This window comes from Pleurodeles waltl, chromosome 10 (assembly GCF_031143425.1).
Source record: "Pleurodeles waltl isolate 20211129_DDA chromosome 10, aPleWal1.hap1.20221129, whole genome shotgun sequence".
Taxonomy (NCBI): domain Eukaryota; kingdom Metazoa; phylum Chordata; class Amphibia; order Caudata; family Salamandridae; genus Pleurodeles; species Pleurodeles waltl.
In genome coordinates, this window is record NC_090449.1 from 1,085,122,513 (window position 1) to 1,085,143,100 (window position 20,588).

The window sequence follows — 20,588 nt, forward strand, 5'->3', positions numbered from 1 at the left end:
GCTTCCGATTGTTGACATAGTGGGCATTCAGACAGGGAATCGAACATTCAAGAGAGAGAGAGGAAGACGTACTGGAACTTTGAGTGTTCCAAGACATCAATCAAGGGTACTCAATGATCTTTGCCCAATCCTACATAGCAATCTCCCTTCCCAGATCATCCTCCAAATCCCTAGGAGTAGTAACAAGCAGATCCTGCAAAGCTTGTGTAAATGCCTGGGCAAGCCATGTTATCAATTTACACCCTTCACCTATTGTCTATAAATACATGGCATATTGGGTGGGAGTCTGTTTCTGTGTCTATGATGCGCCAAAGATGAACCATCTCCGCCAAAAGATGAGCGTGCGCCAGAAAATGTCCTAGAGGTAGATGAAATGCTTCTCGAAGCTCCTCGTAGGGCAGCAGCGAACCCTCCCGGAATAGCGTTCCTAGTGTGTCAACTCCCGCCTCCATCCATGCATGTATGTATGTATTCCTGCCTCTCCCAAACTTCTAGTGAAGCTAGAAATCGACCCCAATAGAATAGCCGATGAATAAAGTGGCATACATGGCATTAGCTTCAGATAACGGTGACCGCTATTAAATGCAACCAATAAACCATAAGCCTGTAGTGCACTTTTCAGGTCGGCCCGCACCCTCCCGAGGGCCAGGAGACAACTCCTTGATATGACGACCCACCACCAGCCAATATGCAGGCAATTGTGCAGCCAGATAATAATGTTCTAAATTAGGGTCGCCCAAACCCCCTTTTTCACTAGGAAGTCATAGCTTCCAAAGTGCTACCAGATGACTGCCTGTGTTCCAAATAAAGGATCCCAGAGTAGAGGGTCGAGCACGTAAGGTGGCCCTGTGGATGTTGACTGGAAGATTTTGGAAGTATAACAGGCAAGGGAGTATCACCATTTTTGCAAGTGACACTCTACCCTGGACCACGAGCGGAGTCTACTCCAAAAGGCCATCTGATTCTTCAGTGACTTTACTTCCTTCGTGACATTGCCATCTAGAAATTCTAGACTGTCATGATATACATTAATGCTCAGATACCTGAATGTACAAGGTTCCCATCTTAACAGTGACCCTCTATGATGAGATCCCGTGGAAGGCAATGTGGGGGTAACGGGAACAAACAGGATTTAGCCCAATGTACCCGCAGTCCTGAGGGCTCAAAAAAATCTTGTAGGATCATCTGTATAGGTTCATGGCCTACTCTGATATCACAAACGTAAATCAGGACATCATCAACCTTCAGCGAGACAATATGCGCCTCCCCACATAGCAGAATGCCCTACCCATCCCTCAGCTGATGCAACTTCTGTGCCAATGGCTCCATGGGGAGAGCAAATAGAAGCGGAGATCCTTGCCGGGTCCCACGCTTGATCTGAAACAGATGAGAGATATGTCTGCCAATTTTGATCCCCCACCAGCAGATTCACAGAGTAAACAGATTACGCTTGAAGCCTCCCCGCTAGCCCCAACTTCGTCAATGTTGCAAAAGGGTAGTCCCATTCCAACATATCAAATGCCTTTTCTAGATCAAATACCAGGCATGATGCAAATGGCCATTGGGATGGGACCAGTTCTATTAACCTGTATATCCGGCAAATATTTAGTGTGGTGGACCTCCAGGGTATGAACCCGTTGTGATTTGGGTGCACCAGCCTTCTCTTGTGTCCATACAGGCTGCCTGCTAGGATCTTGCTTAGGATTTTATAATCCGACTCCAACATGGACAGTAGGAGGCCAGTTCCTCTGGAACCTTACTCGGCTTCGGGAGAGAGACCAGGAGTGCCCCCCACATGCACTGTGGTAGGCAGCCATTTTCTATCACCAATTGGTATAATTTGAGCAGTTTGCTGGATAAGGGAGGTTTCAGATTCGACTAGTCTCTATAAGAGAAATGTGAAGAAAATAAGTTTAAGACAAATTTTGAGGGTTGCAAGGGAGTCTGGGTAACAGAACCTGGTGAAAACCACACAAGTCACCCCCATCCTGTAATCTCATAGGTGTCTAGTGTTCAAAAACGTACAGATTTGCTAGCTTTGCCTAGGTGCCAGCTGTGCTAGGGCCAAAAATCTACAGCTAGGCACACTGCAAAAAAAAAAAGGGTGTTTTCAGTGGAAAAATGTGATGTGTCCATGGAGTGTTTTGGACCATTTCCTCTCACAGGCACAAGGCCTACCAATACAAGTGAGCTACCATTTTTTTATGAGGAGACTTGGAGAAATTTTGGGTGGAAGGAAGTTTGTGGCTCCCGTCAGATTCTACAACTTTGCATCACAGAAATGAGGGGAAAATGTGTTCTTTTAGACAAATTGAGGATTGCATGGGATGTTAGGTAGAAAAATGGGGTGTGAACCACATAAGCCACCCCATCCTGGATTCCCCTAGGTGCTGAGTTTTAAAAAATGTACAGGTTTTCAATGGTTCCTGTAGGAGGCTGGCCAGGCTTATAGTGGGTACCTAGTGGTACTTACACCTTGTGCCAGGTCCAGTTATCCCTTATTAGTAGATTAGTAGTGTTCTAGCAGCTTAGGCTGATAGAGATAGCTAATGCAGAGCAGCTTAGGCTGAACTAGGAGACATGCAAAGCTCCTACTATATCACTTATAGGATATAGGTACTATATCATAAGAAAGACAATACTCAGAGTAACTAAAAATAAAGGTACTTTATTTTAGTGACAATGTGCCAAAAATATCTCAGAGGATATACTCCCTTAGGAGGTAAGTAATACACAAAATATACATACAAACCAAAATCAGGTAAGTAAAACAGTCAGAAAGTAGTGCAAACACTATACAATACAATAGGATGCAATAGTCCTAGGGGCACCACAAACCATATACTAAGAAAGTGGAATGCGAACCACAAATGAACCCCTAGGCTAGTGTAGTGTGTAGAGGATCACTGAGAGTGTAAGAACACACTATGGGTGTCCAAGATAACCCACCCCAAGACCCTGGAAAGTAGGAGTAAAGTACTACTATTTCCACAGAAACACACTAGAGTTGCGATATAGGATTCTGCAAAGACCACAACAGACTACAAAGCACTGAAGACGGAAGCCGTGCTAGCTGCAAGTGTCGCGGTTGAAGAAAAAGGGTGCTTCCTGGGCTCAGGAAAGACCAGGATGTCCCACTCAAGAGGGGAGACGGGGGAGCCCCCAGCAACATAGAGAGCCCACGCACAAGAAGATAGCACCCGCAGAAGTCCTTGAACACTGGTTCAAGAAGTCTGAACACAGCGATCATCTCAACACTGCAAAAGGGGGTCCCATGACACCAGAGATCAACTCAGGGAGCTGAGCATTGCAGGACAGAGTGCTGAGGACCTAGGCTTGGCTGTGCATGCAGGATTTCGTGGAAATGTGCACAAAGCCCTTGTAGCTGCGGTCCATGCGGTGCACAGGATTACTGTCTGGAGAGGGGAGGCAAGGACTTACCCCCTTTAAATTTGGACAGTTGGACCACTGGGCAGCCTGTGTCATTTGTCCACCACCTGTGTTCGAGGGGCCACGCTCGTCAGGATGAGAGGGGACCCAGAGTACCGGTGATACTGAAGTTTGATGACTGCTGAAGCAGGGGGAAGATTCCGTCGACCCACTGGAGATTTCTTTGTGGCTTCCAGTGCAGGATGAAGGCAGGCAGCCCTCAGAGCATGCACCACCAGGAAACAGTCGAGAAAGCCGGCAGGATTAGGCGCTACAATGTTGCTGGCAGTCTTCTAGGTACTTTGCTACAGTTTTGCAGGTGTCCTGGAGCAGCCAGCGGTCGATCTTTGGCAGAAGCCGAAGAGAGAGGTGCAGAGGAACTCTGGTGAATTCTTGCAAGTCGTTATCTGAGGAAAAGCCCACTGGAGAGACCCTAAAAAGCCCTCAGAGGATTGGCCACCTAGTCAGGTAAGCACCTATCAGGAGGGGTTTCTGACGTCACCTGCTGGCACTGGCCAGAGGCCTCCAGAGTGCCCTCACACCTCTGGATCCAAGATGGCAGAGGTCTGGGACACACTGGAGCAGCTCTGGGCATCACCCCTAGGGTGGTGATGGACAGGGGAGTGGTCAATCCCCTTTCCTTTGTCCAGTTTCGCACCAGAGCAGGGACTGGGGGTTCCCAAAACCGGTATAGACTGGCTTATGCAAGAAGGGCACCATCTGTGCCCTTCAAAGCATTTCCAGAGGCTGGGGGAGGCTATCACTCCCCAGCCTTTAACACCTATTTCCAAAGGGAGAGAGTGTAACACCCTCTCTCAGAGGAAATTCTTTATTCTGCCTTCCCGGAAAATGTGATGCGTCCACATAGTGTTTTGGGTCACTTTCTGTTGCGGGAACTAGGCCTACCCACAAAAGTGGGATACCATTTTTATTGGGAGACTTGGGCGAAAGACAGAATAGCAGAACAAGTGTTATTACCAATTGTCTTTCTCAGCATTTGTGCCTTCCAAGTCTAAGACAGTGTGTAAGAAAGAAGTCATTTTGAGAAATGCCCTCTAATTCACACGCTGGTATGGGTACCCCAAAATTCCAAGATGTGCAATTAACCACTGCTTCTAAACTCCATATCTTTTGCCCATTTCAGAAATATATTGGTTCCCTTGATACCTATTTTTCACTCTTGATATTTTACCAAATGAACTGAAAAATTATTGCACAGTACAGCTCAGTTATTGGCTCTGGGTAGCTCGGGTTCTTGGGAAACCTACAATCCCTATATATCCCTGCCACCAAAAGGGTCCAGCAATCGTAACTGTAAATTGCTTTCGAAAATCTGCCATGCTTAGTATGCGTTACAGATAAAAATATAGACACAAATGGCTGTTTTTTCCCAGCTGGATTTCAATATTTTTTAAGCGTTACTTTCTATAGGAAAACCTTGAAGGATCTACACAATGACGTTGATGAATTCAGGATTTTGTCTACTTTCCCAAAATGTATAGTTTTCAGGGATCCACCATTGGTTTCAGACCATTCCGATCACTAACTGGAAGGAGGTTGAAAGCACAAAAAATAGAAACAAGCATTTTCAGTGCAATGGGTGTCACATTTGCTCAAGTTAGAGCTATTAGCGTTGTAAACTCGTAACTGGACATTTCTACTCACACAAATTGAAAATGAGAAGTCAAACAGTTGTCGTAAGCGAGCCAATTCAAAGCACCACGGCCGCCATGAGCACAAAGGAGACACACAAAAAGAAAAAGTTCACTCGCAGCCAAACGTATAAGCAATCTTGCTATTATCCATGTAAATGAGGCAGTCAGCAAGGCAGTAACAAAACTGCCCCAAGGAGGGACAAACGTAAAGCATTTACCAATGGTTATAAATGTTTTTTGAAAGACAAGCCTGCGAACGAGTGAAAGTGATGGGTGTGCAGTGGGAGTGGTTAAAAGACCTCAATACTTTAAACAGGTCAAAGTGCTTGCGCGCTCAACCTAAAAATGGGGTATGTCCCAGTAGAATGCCAAAAGTGTGCTGGAAACTGTGGTTTTCTGATTCAAGTCTGTCTGTAATAAATTTGCACAGACATACAATTTTACTGATAAAACTAAAAACTAAACTACACACAAATAATTTTGGAAATTGGGTTCTAGTGAATATTGATCATTTGTGCATCACCAAGTTCAAGTGTCTTAATTTGTTTTAATCCTATTAAACGTTTTGTTTCCATCACACTTCAGAATTACAAAAGTAGTACTTCACTTTTGCTTTTCTAACTGCTGAGTGCGCACAGTTCATTTACAAGTATTTATATTTAGTTTTCTGTTACAAAAAAGGACATGCTACAGATTTCCTTTAACACTCTCTGTACCCCAGCAAGATTGTCACAATTAACCTATCTTTCTTTGACTGTAAAGTGAGGAGTTTGCAAACACCAATCCCCATGTAAAGAAAAAGCAGCAATTTGTCACAAGACATAGCCTGACGTTTGACCTCTGCCTACGAAAGCAGCAAATATGACAAGATAAATACAGAATTTAAAGGCATCTTAGTTTATTGCTTGAACTTCTGTGATACACCAAAAACCTGCTTGTGACTCACTGGGAAATGCTGTTGTGGAATATCTTCCAGACCCCTATATAATGTACCGTGCACTGTTGCTTCACAACTAGGTTTACAGTACATAAACACCAATACATACATATTTCCGTATCACGAAAAACTTGCCTGGCGTGGAAGAAGGAAAGCTTAGCTTGTGCAGACAAAGTTCGCAAATATATCTGGAGTAGGAGAGCGTACACAATTAATTTACTATTAAACAAATGGTTACTGGGAAAAGAATCAGATCAAAGTATTTCTTTTATACGCAAGCATAAGGTGGACATCCAAGATTCAAGGTTACTATTGGGGGAAAAAAAACAAGAAGGACTGGAGTCAAGGACTTGAGAGGTGGTGCCAGCAGCCTCGTAGAATTATGGAATGGATGCTTGGAAATGAAGTGGGTCCGACACCGAGGCAGATGCAGTGAGGCAGGGGGTTGTATTCAGCAGCCGTGAAACCCCATAAACTGGGATTCCATGGTTAAGAGGATGGCTGGAGACAAGGGCTGAGTTCCACATGGTCGATTATATATTATCTGGGGTGGGGTTAACCTGGTTTGAAAGTATAGCTTTTTGGTCAGCTTAAATTGATAGTTTTAAACGACATCCCTAGGAGAGACGTTGTGCAACCCCCCCCGGCCCCCAAAAAGAGGAGAAGAGGGCTGGCAAGCAGTTGCATACTTTCCTACATCATCTGTTAGATGAATAGCAGCTTCCTCTCTGCTGCTCCCATCAGCTCTTTTTACTTTTACAAATGGCGGAATACTTCTGTTATGTGCAGGTGCACACGCCCTTGTATTCTGCTTACAGTGCACCACAAATGATCCACGAGTCAGACCACAGAACTCTAATGAGCCTTCACTTCTTTTAGCCCTGAGTAAGTGGACTGGGAAATATTTATCCCACCAACAAAACATGTGTGGGGCAGCATTTACTGTGTGTACCAAGGATGTTTGATTTCTTGTGAGCAAATTAACAAGACTCTTCTGATTGGGGCACTCTTGGAGGGCTTGGGCACCCACTCAGCATGGTAAGGGTGATGTTGGGGCTACAGCCACAAGATACCAAGGTGACCGAGGGCAGTCTTGGCCCAGCCTCTTCTGCCAATGCTGAGCTGCACAGCACTGTGGAGACCCGTGCACTGCCCTTGCAGCACTGAGGGCAACAGCGGCAGCAACGGGGGGCTAGGAGTAAGGGGGTAACAAGGGAATAGAAAGCAAGAGGACTGAAGGGCTTCCTGCGCAGAGATGGGGATACTGGCACCAGGAGGTGCCTCGTGGAGCAGTGCTCACGGAGTGGCAATCCCCTAGGGGACCACAGCACCCCTGGGGCCAACTCAGGTGGCGCCTCATCCCACAGAAATGCGCTCCCGAGTGAGCGGTGGAAACACAGGAGCTGGGTATCTGCAGCACCAGCGGAGATCGCAGAGATGATAGACTGTCGGTGAGACTGAGGGGCACTGATAACACCTCAGGGAAGCCGCCTTATCAAGCGCTGAGATACGGTCACTGAAGAGCTTCCTGTCAGAAGTGGATCTACACAGCAGCATAGCTGCTCCATTGACCAAAACACAACCTGCGTGATAGACAAACTAAAAACATTTTTTTCAGTTATCAATTTAAAAAATTTACTTTCCTGTGAAAAACATAATCCAATTTCCAAATATGAAGCAAATCAAAAAGTATGAATTCAGCTACTGTGACACCAAAATATTGACACCCCCCCCCCCCAAGCCAGAAAAGTCCCCTGCATGCTCCCTCAGCACCCACACCAGAGCACACCGTTGGTGTTGTGGACAGGAAAGTTTCCTGGGGGATCTCGCTGCCTCACACATGCCCTCTACTAATCCCACTTGTGCCCTCCATGACTGCATTCCCACCACGGCTGCCCATCTGTCCCCGCGGCATTGCTTCCATCAGCAGTACAGGACCACCCCTCCTTCCTCCACCAATGCCTCCTCAGTCTCCCCACCTCTGCCCTCTCCCGTGCCCCTAACTCTCTTCACCTTTGCCCTCTCCCGTGGCCCTCAGTCTCTTCACCTCTTCCCTCCTCTGTGCCCCTCACCTCTGCCCTGCTCCTGTGCCCAGTCTCTTCACCTCTGCCCTCTCCCGTGGCCCTCAGTCTCTTCACCTCTTCCCTCCTCTGTGCCCCTCAGTCTCCCAACCTCTGCCCTGCTCCTGTGCCAGTCTTTTCACCTCTGCCCTCTCCCGTGGCCCTCAGTCTCTTCACCTCTTCCCTCCTCTGTGCCCCTGTCTCCCCACCTCTGCATTGCTTCCATCAGCAGTATCCTTTCTGGACCCCCCTCGTCCACCGATGCCTCCTCAATCTCCCCACCTCTGCCCTGTCTCGTACCCCCTCAGTCTCTTCACTTCTGCCCTCTCCCGTGCCCCTTAGTTTGCCCACCTCTGCCCTCAGTCTGCCCACCTCTGCGCCCCTAAGTCTCTTCACCTCTGCCCTCTCCCGTGCCCCTCAGTCTCTTCACCTCTGCCCTCCTGTGCCCCTCAGTCTCCTCACCTCTGCCCTGCTCCTGTGCCCAGTCTCTTAACCTCTTCCTCCTCTGTGCCCCTCAGTCTTATCACCTCTGCCCTTTCCCGTGCCCCTCAGTCTGATCACCTCTGCCCTCCTCTGTGCCCCTCAATCTGATCACCTCTGACCTCCTCTGTGCCCCTCAGTCTGATCACCTCTGCCCTCCTCTGTGCCCCTCAGTCTGATCACCTCTGCCCTCCTCTGTGCCCCTCAGTCTGATCACCTCTGCCCTCCTCTGTGCCCCTCAGTCTGATCACCTCTGCCAGCCTCTGTGACACTCAGTCTCCCCACCTCTGCATTGCTTCCATCAGCACTATCCTTCCTGGACCCCCCCCCCCCCCTCGTCCACTGATGCCTCCTCAATCTCCTCACCTCTGCCCTGTCCCGTGCCCCTCAGTTTCTTCACTTCTGCCCTGTCTCGTACCCCCTCAGTCTCTTCACCTCTGCCCTCTCCCGTGCCCCTTAGTCTGCCCACCTCTGCGCCTCTCAGTATCTTCACCTCTGCCATCTCCCGTGCCCCTCAGTCTCTTCACCTCTGCCCTCCTCTGTGCCCCTCACCTCTGCCCTGCTCCTGTGCCCAGTCTCTCCACCTCTGCCCTCTCCCGTGGCCCTCAGTCTCTTCACCTCTTCCCTCCTCTGTGCCCCTCAGTCTCCCCACCTCTGCATTGCTTCCATCAGCAGTATCCTTTCTGGACCCCCCTCGTCCACCGCTGCCTTCTCAATCTCCCCACCTCTGCCCGGTCGCGTGCACCTCAGTCTCTTCACTTCTGCCCTGTCTCGTACCCCCTCAGTCTCTTCACCTCTGCCCTCTCCCGTGCCCCTCAGTCTGCCCACCTCTGCCCTCAGTCTGCCCACCTCTGCCCTCTCCTGTGCCCCTCAGTCTCTTCACCTCTGCCCTCCTCTGAGCCCCTCAGTCTCCTCACCTCTGCCCTCCTCTGTGACACTCAGTCTCTTCACCTCTGCCCTCCTCTGTGACACTCAGTCTCTTCACCTCTGCCCTCCTCTGTGACACTCAGTCTCTTCACCTCTGCCCTCCTCTGTGACACTCAGTCTCTTCACCTCTGCCCTCCTCTGTGACACTCAGTCTCTTCACCTCTGCCCTCCTCTGTGACACTCAGTCTCTTCACCTCTGCCCTCCTCTGTGACACTCAGTCTCTTCACCTCTGCCCTCCTCTGTGACACTCAGTCTCTTCACCTCTGCACTCCTCTGTGCTCCTCAGTCTCTTCTCCTCTGCCCTCCTTTGAACCCTCAGTCTTCCCACCTCTGCCCTCTCCCGTGCTCCTCAGTCTCTTCACCTCTGCCCTCCTGTGCCCCTCAGTCTCCTCACCTCTGCCCTGCTCCTGTGCCCAGTCTCTTAACCTCTTCCTCCTCTGTGCCCCTCAGTCTTATCACCTCTGCCCTTTCCCGTGCCCCTCAGTCTGATCACCTCTGCCCTCCTCTGTGCCCCTCAATCTGATCACCTCTGACCTCCTCTGTGCCCCTCAGTCTGATCACCTCTGCATTGCTTCCATCAGCAGTATCCTTTCTGGACCCCCCTCGTCCACCGCTGCCTTCTCAATCTCCCCACCTCTGCCCGGTCGCGTGCACCTCAGTCTCTTCACTTCTGCCCTGTCTCGTACCCCCTCAGTCTCTTCACCTCTGCCCTCTCCCGTGCCCCTCAGTCTGCCCACCTCTGCCCTCAGTCTGCCCACCTCTGCCCTCTCCTGTGCCCCTCAGTCTCTTCACCTCTGCCCTCCTCTGAGCCCCTCAGTCTCCTCACCTCTGCCCTCCTCTGTGACACTCAGTCTCTTCACCTCTGCCCTCCTCTGTGACACTCAGTCTCTTCACCTCTGCCCTCCTCTGTGACACTCAGTCTCTTCACCTCTGCCCTCCTCTGTGACACTCAGTCTCTTCACCTCTGCCCTCCTCTGTGACACTCAGTCTCTTCACCTCTGCCCTCCTCTGTGACACTCAGTCTCTTCACCTCTGCCCTCCTCTGTGACACTCAGTCTCTTCACCTCTGCACTCCTCTGTGCTCCTCAGTCTCTTCTCCTCTGCCCTCCTTTGAACCCTCAGTCTTCCCACCTCTGCCCTCTCCCGTGCTCCTCAGTCTCTTCACCTCTGCCCTCCTGTGCCCCTCAGTCTCCTCACCTCTGCCCTGCTCCTGTGCCCAGTCTCTTAACCTCTTCCTCCTCTGTGCCCCTCAGTCTTATCACCTCTGCCCTTTCCCGTGCCCCTCAGTCTGATCACCTCTGCCCTCCTCTGTGCCCCTCAATCTGATCACCTCTGACCTCCTCTGTGCCCCTCAGTCTGATCACCTCTGCCCTCCTCTGTGCCCCTCAGTCTGATCACCTCTGCCCTCCTCTGTGCCCCTCAGTCTGATCACCTCTGCCCTCCTCTGTGCCCCTCAGTCTGATCACCTCTGCCCTCCTCTGTGCCCCTCAGTCTGATCACCTCTGCCCTCCTCTGTGCCCCTCAGTCTGATCACCTCTGCCAGCCTCTGTGACACTCAGTCTCCCCACCTCTGCATTGCTTCCATCAGCAGTATCCTTCCTGGACCCCCCCCCCCCCCCCTCGTCCACTGATGCCTCCTCAATCTCCTCACCTCTGCCCTGTCCCGTGCCCCTCAGTTTCTTCACTTCTGCCCTGTCTCGTACCCCCTCAGTCTCTTCACCTCTGCCCTCTCCCGTGCCCCTTAGTCTGCCCACCTCTGCGCCTCTCAGTATCTTCACCTCTGCCATCTCCCGTGCCCCTCAGTCTCTTCACCTCTGCCCTCCTCTGTGCCCCTCACCTCTGCCCTGCTCCTGTGCCCAGTCTCTCCACCTCTGCCCTCTCCCGTGGCCCTCAGTCTCTTCACCTCTTCCCTCCTCTGTGCCCCTCAGTCTCCCCACCTCTGCATTGCTTCCATCAGCAGTATCCTTTCTGGACCCCCCTCGTCCACCGCTGCCTTCTCAATCTCCCCACCTCTGCCCGGTCGCGTGCACCTCAGTCTCTTCACTTCTGCCCTGTCTCGTACCCCCTCAGTCTCTTCACCTCTGCCCTCTCCCGTGCCCCTCAGTCTGCCCACCTCTGCCCTCAGTCTGCCCACCTCTGCCCTCTCCCGTGCCCCTCAGTCTCTTCACCTCTAACCTCCTTTGAGCCCCTCAGTCTCCTCACCTCTGCCCTCCTCTGTGACACTCAGTCTCTTCACCTCTGCCCTCCTCTGTGACACTCAGTCTCTTCACCTCTGCCCTCCTCTGTGACACTCAGTCTCTTCACCTCTGCCCTCCTCTGTGACACTCAGTCTCTTCACCTCTGCCCTCCTCTGTGACACTCAGTCTCTTCACCTCTGCCCTCCTCTGTGACACTCAGTCTCTTCACCTCTGCACTCCTCTGTGCTCCTCAGTCTCTTCTCCTCTGCCCTCCTTTGAACCCTCAGTCTTCCCACCTCTGCCCTCTCCCGTGCTCCTCAGTCTCTTCACCTCTGCCCTCCTCTGTGCCCCTCAGTCTTCACCTCTGCCCTCCTCTGTGCCCCTCAGTCTCTTCACCTCTGCCCTCCTCTGTGCCCCTCAGTCTCTTCACCTCTGCCCTCCTCTGTGCCCATCACCACTGCCCTGCTCCTGTGCCCAGTCTCTCCACCTCTGCCCTCTCCCGTGGCCCTCAGTCTCTTCACCTCTTCCCTCCTCTGTGCCCCTCAGTCTCCCCACCTCTGCATTGCTTCCATCAGCAGTATCCTTTCTGGACCCCCCCTCGTCCACCGATGCCTTCTCAATCTCCCCACCTCTGCCCGGTCACGTGCACCTCAGTCTCTTCACTTCTGCCCTGTCTCGTACCCCCTCAGTCTATTCACCTCTGCCCTCTCCCGTGCCCCTTAGTCTGCCCACCGTCTGCCCTCTCCCGTGCCCCTCAGTCTCTTCACCTCTGCCCTCCTCTGTGCCCCTCAGTCTCCTCACCTCTGCCCTGCTCCTGTGCCCCTCAGTCTCTTCACCTCTGCCCTCCTCTGTGACACTCAGTCTCTTCACCTCTGCCCTCCTCTGTACCCCTCAGTCTTCTCCTCTGCCCTCCTTTGAACCCTCAGTCTTCCCACCTCCGCCCTCTCCCGTGCTCCTCAGTCTCTTCACCTCTGTCCTGCTCTCTGCCCCTCAGTCTCTGCACCTTTCTGCCCCTCATTGTTTGCCTCCTCTGTGCTCCTCTTTCTCTGCACTTCTCAGTCTCTTCACATCCGCCCTCCTCTGCACCTCTCAGTCTCTTCACCTCTATCCTGCTCTCTGCCCCTCAGTCTCTGCACCTTTCTACCCCTCAGTCTCTGCACCCCTCCGTACCCCTCAGTCTCTTCACCTCTGCCCTCCTATGTACCATCAGTCTTCACCTCTGCCCTCTCCCGTGGCCCTCAGTCTCTTCACCTCTTCCCTCCTCTGTGCCCCTCAGTCTCCCCACCTCTGCATTGCTTCCATCAGCAGTATCCTTTCTGGACCCCCCCTCGTCCACCGATGCCTTCTCAATCTCCCCAACTCTGCCCGGTCGCGTGCACCTCAGTCTCTTCACTTCTGCCCTGTCTCGTACCCCCTCAGTCTCTTCACCTCTGCCCTCTCCCGTGCCCCTTAGTCTGCCCACCGTCTGCCCTCTCCCGTGCCCCTCAGTCTCTTCACCTCTGCCCTCCTCTGTGCCCCTCAGTCTCCTCACCTCTGCCCTGCTCCTGTGCCCCTCAGTCTCTTCACCTCTGCCCTCCTCTGTGACACTCAGTCTCTTCACCTCTGTCCTCCTCTGTGACACTCAGTCTTCTCCTCTGTCCTCCTCAGTCTCTTCACCTCTGCCCTCCTCTGTGCCCCTCAGTCTCTTCACCTCTGCCCTCCTCTGTGCCCATCACCTCTGCCCTGCTCCTGTGCCCAGTCTCTCCACCTCTGCCCTCTCCCGTGGCCCTCAGTCTCTTCACCTCTTCCCTCCTCTGTGCCCCTCAGTCTCCCCACCTCTGCATTGCTTCCATCAGCAGTATCCTTTATGGACCCCCCCTCGTCCACTGATGCCTTCTCAATCTCCCCACCTCTGCCCGGTCGCGTGCACCTCAGTCTCTTCACTTCTGCCCTGTCTCGTACCCCCTCAGTCTCTTCACCTCTGCCCTCTCCCGTGCCCCTTAGTCTGCCCACCGTCTGCCCTCTCCCGTGCCCCTCAGTCTCTTCACCTCTGCCCTCCTCTGTGCCCCTCAGTCTCCTCACCTCTGCCCTGCTCCTGTGCCCCTCAGTCTCCTCACCTCTGCCCTGCTCCTGTGCCCCTCAGTCTCCTCACCTCTGCCCTCCTCTGTGACACTCAGTCTCCTCACCTCTGCCCTCCTCTGTGACACTCAGTCTCTTCACCTCTGCCCTCCTCTGTGACACTCAGTCTCTTCACCTCTGCCCTCCTCTGTGACACTCAGTCTCTTCACCTCTGCCCTCCTCTGTGACACTCAGTCTCTTCACCTCTGCCCTCCTCTGTGACACTCAGTCTCTTCACCTCTGCCCTCCTCTGTGACACTCAGTCTTCTCCTCTGGGCTCCTCAGTCTCTTCACATCTGCCCTCCTCTGTACCCCTCAGTCTCTTCTCCTCTGCCCTCCTTTGAGCCCTCAGTCTTCCCTCCTCTGCCCTCTCCCGTGCTCCTCAGTCTCTTCACCTCTGCCCTCCTCTGTGCCCCTCAGTCTCGCCACCTCTGCATTGCTTCCATCAGCAGCATCCTTTCAGGACCCCCCCCTCGTCCACTGATGCCTCCTCAGTCAAGACACCTCTGCCCTCCTCTTTGCCCCTCAGTCTCTTCACCTCTCTGCCCTCCTCTGTGCCACCAGCCTCTTCACCTCTGCCTCCTCTGTGCCACCAGCCTCTTCACCTCTGCCCTCCTCTGTGCCACCAGCCTCTTCACCTCTGCCCTCCTCTGTGCCACCAGCCTCTTCACCTCTGCCCTCCTCTGTGCCACCAGTTTCTTCACCTCTGCCCTCCTCTGTGCCCCACCGTCCCTGGACCTCTGCCCTCCTCTGTGCCCCACCGTCCCTGGACCTCTGCCCTCCTCTGTGCCCCACCGTCCCTGGACCTCTGCCCTCCTCTGTGCGTGACCTGCCCCACCGTCCCTTGACCTCTGCCCTCCTCTGTGCCCCACCGTCCCTTGACCTTTGCCCTCCTCTGTGCCCCACCGTCCCTTGACCTCTGCCCTCCTCTGTGCACCACCGTCCCTTGACCTCTGCCCTCCTCTGTGCACCACCGTCCCTTGACCTCTGCCCTCCTCTGTGCCCCTCAGTCTCTTCACCTCTCTGCCCCTCAGTCTCTTCACCTCGGCACTCCTCTGTGCCCCTCAGGCTCTTCAGCTCTGCCCTCCTCTCTGCCCCTCAGTCTCGTCACCTCTCTGCCCCTCAGTCTCGTCACCTCTCTGCCCCTCAGTCTCGTCACCTCTCTGCCCCTCAGTCTCGTCACCTCTCTGCCCCTCAGTCTCGTCACCTCTGCCCTGTACCCCTCAGTCTCGTCACCTCTGCCCTCCTCTGTGCCCCTCAGTCTCTTCGCCTCTGCTCTCCTCTGTACCCCTCAGTCTCTTCGCCTCTGCCCTCCTCTGTACCCCTCAGTCTCTTCGCCTCTGCCCTCCTCTGTACCCCTCAGTCTCTTCGCCTCTGCCCTCCTCTGTACCCCTCAGTCTCTTCGCCTCTGCCCTCCTCTGTACCCCTCAGTCTCTTCACCTCTGCGCCCCTCCATCTCTTCACCTCTGCCCTCCTCTGTAGCTTCACCTCTGCCCTCCTCTGTACCCCTCAGTCTCTTCACCTCTGCGCCCCTCAGTCTCTTCACCTCTGCGCCCCTCAGTCTCTTCACCTCTGCGCCCCTCAGTCTCTTCACCTCTGCGCCCCTCAGTCTCTTCACCTCTGCGCCCCTCAGTCTCTTCACCTCTGCGCCCCTCAGTCTCTTCACCTCTGCGCCCCTCAGTCTCTTCACCTCTGCCCTCCTCTGCGCCCCTCAGTCTCTTCACCTCTGCCCTCCTCTGCGCCCCTCAGTCTCTTCACCTCTGCCCACCTCTGCGCCCCTCAGTCTCTTCACCTCTGCGCCCCTCAGTCTCTTCACCTCTGCGCCCCTCAGTCTCTTCACCTCTGCGCCCCTCAGTCTCTTACCTCTGCCCTCCTCTGTACCCCTCAGACTCTTACCTCTGCCCTCCTCTGTACCCCTCAGTCTCTTACCTCTGCCCTCCTCTGTACCCCTCAGTCTCTTCACCTCTGCCCTCCTCTGTACCCCTCAGTCTCTTCACCTCTGCCCTCCTCTGCACCTCTCAGTCTCTTCACCTCTGTCCTGCTCTCTGCCCCTCAGTCTCTGCACCTTTCTGCCCCTCATTGTTTGCCTCCTCTGTGCTCCTCTTTCTCTGCACTTCTCAGTCTCTTCACATCTGCCCTCCTCTGCACCTCTCAGTCTCTTCACCTCTATCCTGCTCTCTGCCCCTCAGTCTCTGCACCTTTCTGCCCCTCAGTCTCTGCACCCCTCCGTACCCCTCAGTCTCTTCACCTCTGCCCTCCTATGTACCATCAGTCTTCACCTCTGCCCTCCTCTGTGCCCCTCAGGCTCTTCACCTCTGCCCTCCTCTGTACCCCTCAGGCTCCTCTCCTCTGCCCTCCTTTGAACCTTCCGTCTCCCCACCTCTGCCCTCTCCTGTGCCCCTCAGTATCTTCACCTTTGCCTTCCTTTGAACCCTCAGTCTCTTCACCTCTGCCCTCCTCTGTGCCCATCAGTCTCCCCACCTCTGCATTGCTTCCATCAGCAGCATCCTTTCAGGACCCCCCCCCCCCTCGTCCACTGATGCCTCCTCAGTCAAGACATCTCTGCCCGGCTCCCGTGCCCAGTCTTCACCTCTGCCCCACCGTATCTTCACCTCTGCCCTGCTCTCTGCCCCTCAGTCTCTTCACCTCCCTGCCCCTCAGTCTCTTCACCTCTGCCCTCCTGTGCCCGCCCTCCTCTCTGCCCCTCAGTCTCTTCACCTCTGCCCTCCTCTGTGCCCTGTCTCTTTACCTCTGCCCTGCTCTCTGCCTCTCAGTCTCTTCTCCTCTGCCTTCCTTTGAACCCTCAGTCTCTTCACCTCTAACCCTCCTCTGTGCCCCTCAGTCTCTTCACCTCTGCCTGCCATCCTCTGTGCCCCTCAGTCTCTTCACATCTGCCCGCCCTCCTCTGTGCCACCAGTCTCTTCACCTCTGCCTGCCTTCCTCTGTGCCACCAGTCGCTTCACCTCAGTGCCACCAGTTGCTTCACCTCAGTGCCACCAGTCGCTTCACCTCTGCCCTCCTCTGTGCCGCCAGTCGCTTCAGCTCTGTGCCACCAGTCGCTTCACCTCTACCCTCCTCTGTGCCGCCAGTCACTTCAGCTCTGTGCCACCAGTCGCTTCACCTCTCTGCCCCTCAGTCTCTTCACCTCCCTGCCCCTCAGTCTCTTCACCTCTGCCCTCCTGTGCCCGCCCTCCTCTCTGCCCCTAAGTCTCTTCACCTCTGCCCTCCTCTGTGCCCTGTCTCTTTACCTCTGCCCTGCTCTCTGCCCCTCAGTCTCTTCTCCTCTGCCTTCCTTTGAACCCTAAGTCTCTTCACCTCTAACCCTCCTCTGTGCCCCTGTCTCTTCACCTCTGCCTGCCCTCCTCTGTGCCCCTCAGTCTCTTCACATCTGCCCGCCCTCCTCTGTGCCACCAGTCTCTTCACCTCTGCCTGCCTTCCTCTGTGCCACCAGTCGCTTCACCTCTGCCCTCCTCTGTGCCACCAGTCGCTTCACCTCTGCCCTCCTCTGTGCCGCCAGTCACTTCAGCTCTGTGCCACCAGTCGCTTCACCTCTCTGCCCCTCAGTCTCTTCACCTCTCTGCCCCTCAGTCTCTTCACCTCTCTGCCCCTCAGTCTCTTCACCTCTGACCTCCTCTGCGCCCCTCAGTCTCTTCACCTCTGCCCTCCTCTGCACCTCTGTCTCTTCACCTCTGTCCTGCTCTCTGCCCCTCAGTCTCTGCACCTTTCTGCCCCTCATTGTTTGCCTCCTCTGTGCTCCTCTTTCTCTGCACTTCTCAGTCTCTTCACATCTGCCCTCCTCTGCACCTCTCAGTCTCTTCACCTCTATCCTGCTCTCTGCCCCTCAGTCTCTGCACCTTTCTGCCCCTCAGTCTCTGCACCCCTCTGTACCCCTCAGTCTCTTCACCTCTGCCCTCCTATGTACCATCAGTCTTCACCTCTGCCCTCCTCTGTGCCCCTCAGGCTCTTCACCTCTGCCCTCCTCTGTGCCCCTCAGGCTCCTCTCCTCTGCCCTCCTTTGAACCTTCCGTCTCCCCACCTCTGCCCTCTCCTGTGCCCCTCAGTATCTTCACCTCTGCCTTCCTTTGAACCCTCAGTCTCTTCACCTCTGCCCTCCTCTGTGCCCATCAGTCTCCCCACCTCTGCATTGCTTCCATCAGCAGCATCCTTTCAGGACCCCCCCCCCCCCTCGTCCACTGATGCCTCCTCAGTCAAGACATCTCTGCCCAGCTCCTGTGCCCAGTCTTCACCTCTGCCCCACCGTATCTTCACCTCTGCCCTGCTCTCTGCCCCTCAGTCTCTTCACCTCTGCCCTCCTGTGCCCGCCCTCCTCTCTGCCCCTCAGTCTCTTCACCTCTGCCCTCCTCTGTGCCCTGTCTCTTTACCTCTGCCCTGCTCTCTGCCCCTCAGTCTCTTCTCCTCTGCCTTCCTTTGAACCCTCAGTCTCTTCACCTCTAACCCTCCTCTGTGCCCCTCAGTCTCTTCACCTCTGCCTGCCCTCCTCTGTGCCCCTCAGTCTCTTCACATCTGCCCGCCCTCCTCTGTGCCCCTCAGTCTCTTCACATCTGCCCGCCCTCCTCTGTGCCCCTCAGTCTCTTCACATCTGCCTGCCCTCCTCTGTGCCACCAGTCTCTTCACCTCTGCCTGCCTTCCTCTGTGCCACCAGTCGCTTCACCTCTGCCCTCCTCTGTGCCGCCAGTCGCTTCAGCTCTGTGCCACCAGTCGCTTCACCTCTGCCCTCCTCTGTGCCGCCAGTCACTTCAGCTCTGTGCCACCAGTCGCTTCACCTCTCTGCCCCTCAGTCTCTTCACCTCTCTGCCCCTCAGTCTCTTCTCCTCTGACCTCCTCTGCGCCCCTCAGTCTCTTTACCTCTGCCCTCCTCTGTGCCCCTCAGTCTCTTCACCTCTGCCCTCCTCTGTGCCCCTCAGTCTCTTCTCCTCTGACCTCCTCTGCGCCCCTCAGTCTCTTTACCTCTGCCCTCCTCTGTGCCCCTCAGTCTCTTCACCTCTGCCCTCCTCTGTGCCCCTCAGTCTCTTCTCCTCTGCGCCCCTCAGTCTCTTTACCTCTGCCCTCCTCTGTGCCCCTCAGTCTCTTCACCTCTGCCCTCCTCTGTGCCCCTCAGTCTCTTCTCCTCTGACCTCCTCTGCGCCTCTCAGTCTCTTTACCTCTGCCCTCCTCTGTGCCCCTCAGTCTCTTCACCTCTGCCCTCCTCTGTGCCCCTCAGTCTCTTCTCCTCTGACCTCCTCTGCGCCCCTCAGTCTCTTTACCTCTGCCCTCCTCTGTGCCCCTCAGTCTCTTCACCTCTGCCCTCCTCTGTGCCCCTCAGTCTTCACCTCTGCCCTCCTGTGCCCCTCATTGTCTGCCGTCCTCTGTGCCCCTCAGTGTTTGCCCCTCAGTCTCTTCACCTCTGCCCTCCTCTGTGCCCCGTCTCTTCAGCTCTGCCCTGCTCTCTGCCCCTCAGTCTCTGCTCCTCTCTGCCCCTCAGTCTCTTCACCTCTGCACCCCTCAATCTCTTCACCTCTGACCTCCTCTGTGCCCCTCAGTGGCCCTGCCCTCTCTGTGCCCCTCAGTCTCTTCACCTCTGCACCCCTCAATCTCTTCACCTCTGACCTCCTCTGTACCCCTCAGTGGCTCTGCCCTCTCTGTGTCCCTCAGGCTCTTCAACTCTGCCCTCCTCTGTCTCTTCACAGCCGCCCTCCTCTGTACCCTCAGTGTCTCTTCACTGCTCTGTACCCCTCAATCTCTTCACCTCTGCCCTCCTCTGTGCCCCTCAGTCTTCACCTCTGCCCACCTGTGCCCCTCATTGTCTGCCCTCCTCTGTGCTCCTCGGTCTCTCCACCTCTGCCCTCCTGTGCCCCTCAGTCTCTGCTCCTCTCTGCCCCTCAGTCTCTTCGCCTCTGCCCTCTCTGGGCCCCTCAGTCTCTTCACCTCTGCCCTCCTGTGCCCCTCATTGTCTGCCCTCCTCTGTGCTCCTCGGTCTCTCCACCTCTCAGTCTCGTCACATCTGCGCCCCTAAGTGGCTCTGCCCTCCTCTGTACCCTCAGTCTCATTATCTCTACCCTCCTCTGCCCTCAGTCTCCCGCACCCCCAAAGCCCCTCTGCACACCCTCAAGGCTCTCGCCACCCAAGTCCTGATCCCCTCAGCCTGTCGGCCCCGCCTCTCTCGGGGCCCGGCCTTCCCGCAGTTCCACCGGACACGTAGAGTGAACTCACCGAGGCCTCCCGGAGCCCGTGGCCCAGCACCGGTACCGCCGCCCACCGAGAGCTCACCCGGGCCAGAAGGCTCCCGCGCGCAGGCGCTCCAGACCGGAGGCGGCTGCGCGTGACATCATGCGCCGGGGGCGGGGCCTGGCCAGCTGGCGGCCATCTTGTTCTCTAAGAAGCAGACGATGGGGCGGCTCACCCACACCTAAAATGGCCGCCGCTTCTCTTGTTTGACCACAAGCATTGTTTGATTTAGAGGCTCAAGAGTGTCATCTCGTGGAGTAGAAACAGAGATAGGACTCTAGCATCAGATCTCCGCTGCATTTACAGAGGAAGTACTGCCCGGACTGACTAGGAGCAAGGGAAACAGAGATAGGACTGCCTAAGAGCAGGGAAAACATGGAAGCAGAGATAGGACTGCCTAAGAGCAGGGAAAACATGGAAGCAGAGATAGGGCTGCCTAAGAGCAGGGAAAACATGGAAGCAGAGATAGGGCTGCCTAAGAGCAGGGAAAACATGGAAGCAGAGATAGGGCTGCCTAAGAGCAGGGAAAACATGGAAGCAGAGATAGGGCTGGTACGAGCAAGGAAAACAGAGAAGCATGGGCGTAGGAAGTGTGGGGGA

At 54.9% G+C, this 20,588-nt stretch overlaps 1 protein-coding gene across 1 annotated transcript in view; it reads right to left on the bottom strand.

Annotated features, from left to right (window-relative positions):
- LOC138262285 (zinc finger protein 135-like) overlaps positions 1 to 20,077 on the bottom strand; it is a 91,662-nt gene extending 71,585 nt beyond the window's left edge. The window contains exon 1 of the mRNA XM_069212186.1: positions 19,974 to 20,077. The gene's annotated coding sequence lies outside the window, so the exon portion shown is untranslated. The remainder of the gene's footprint in view (positions 1 to 19,973) is intronic.
- Positions 20,078 to 20,588: the final 511 nt, after the last annotated feature.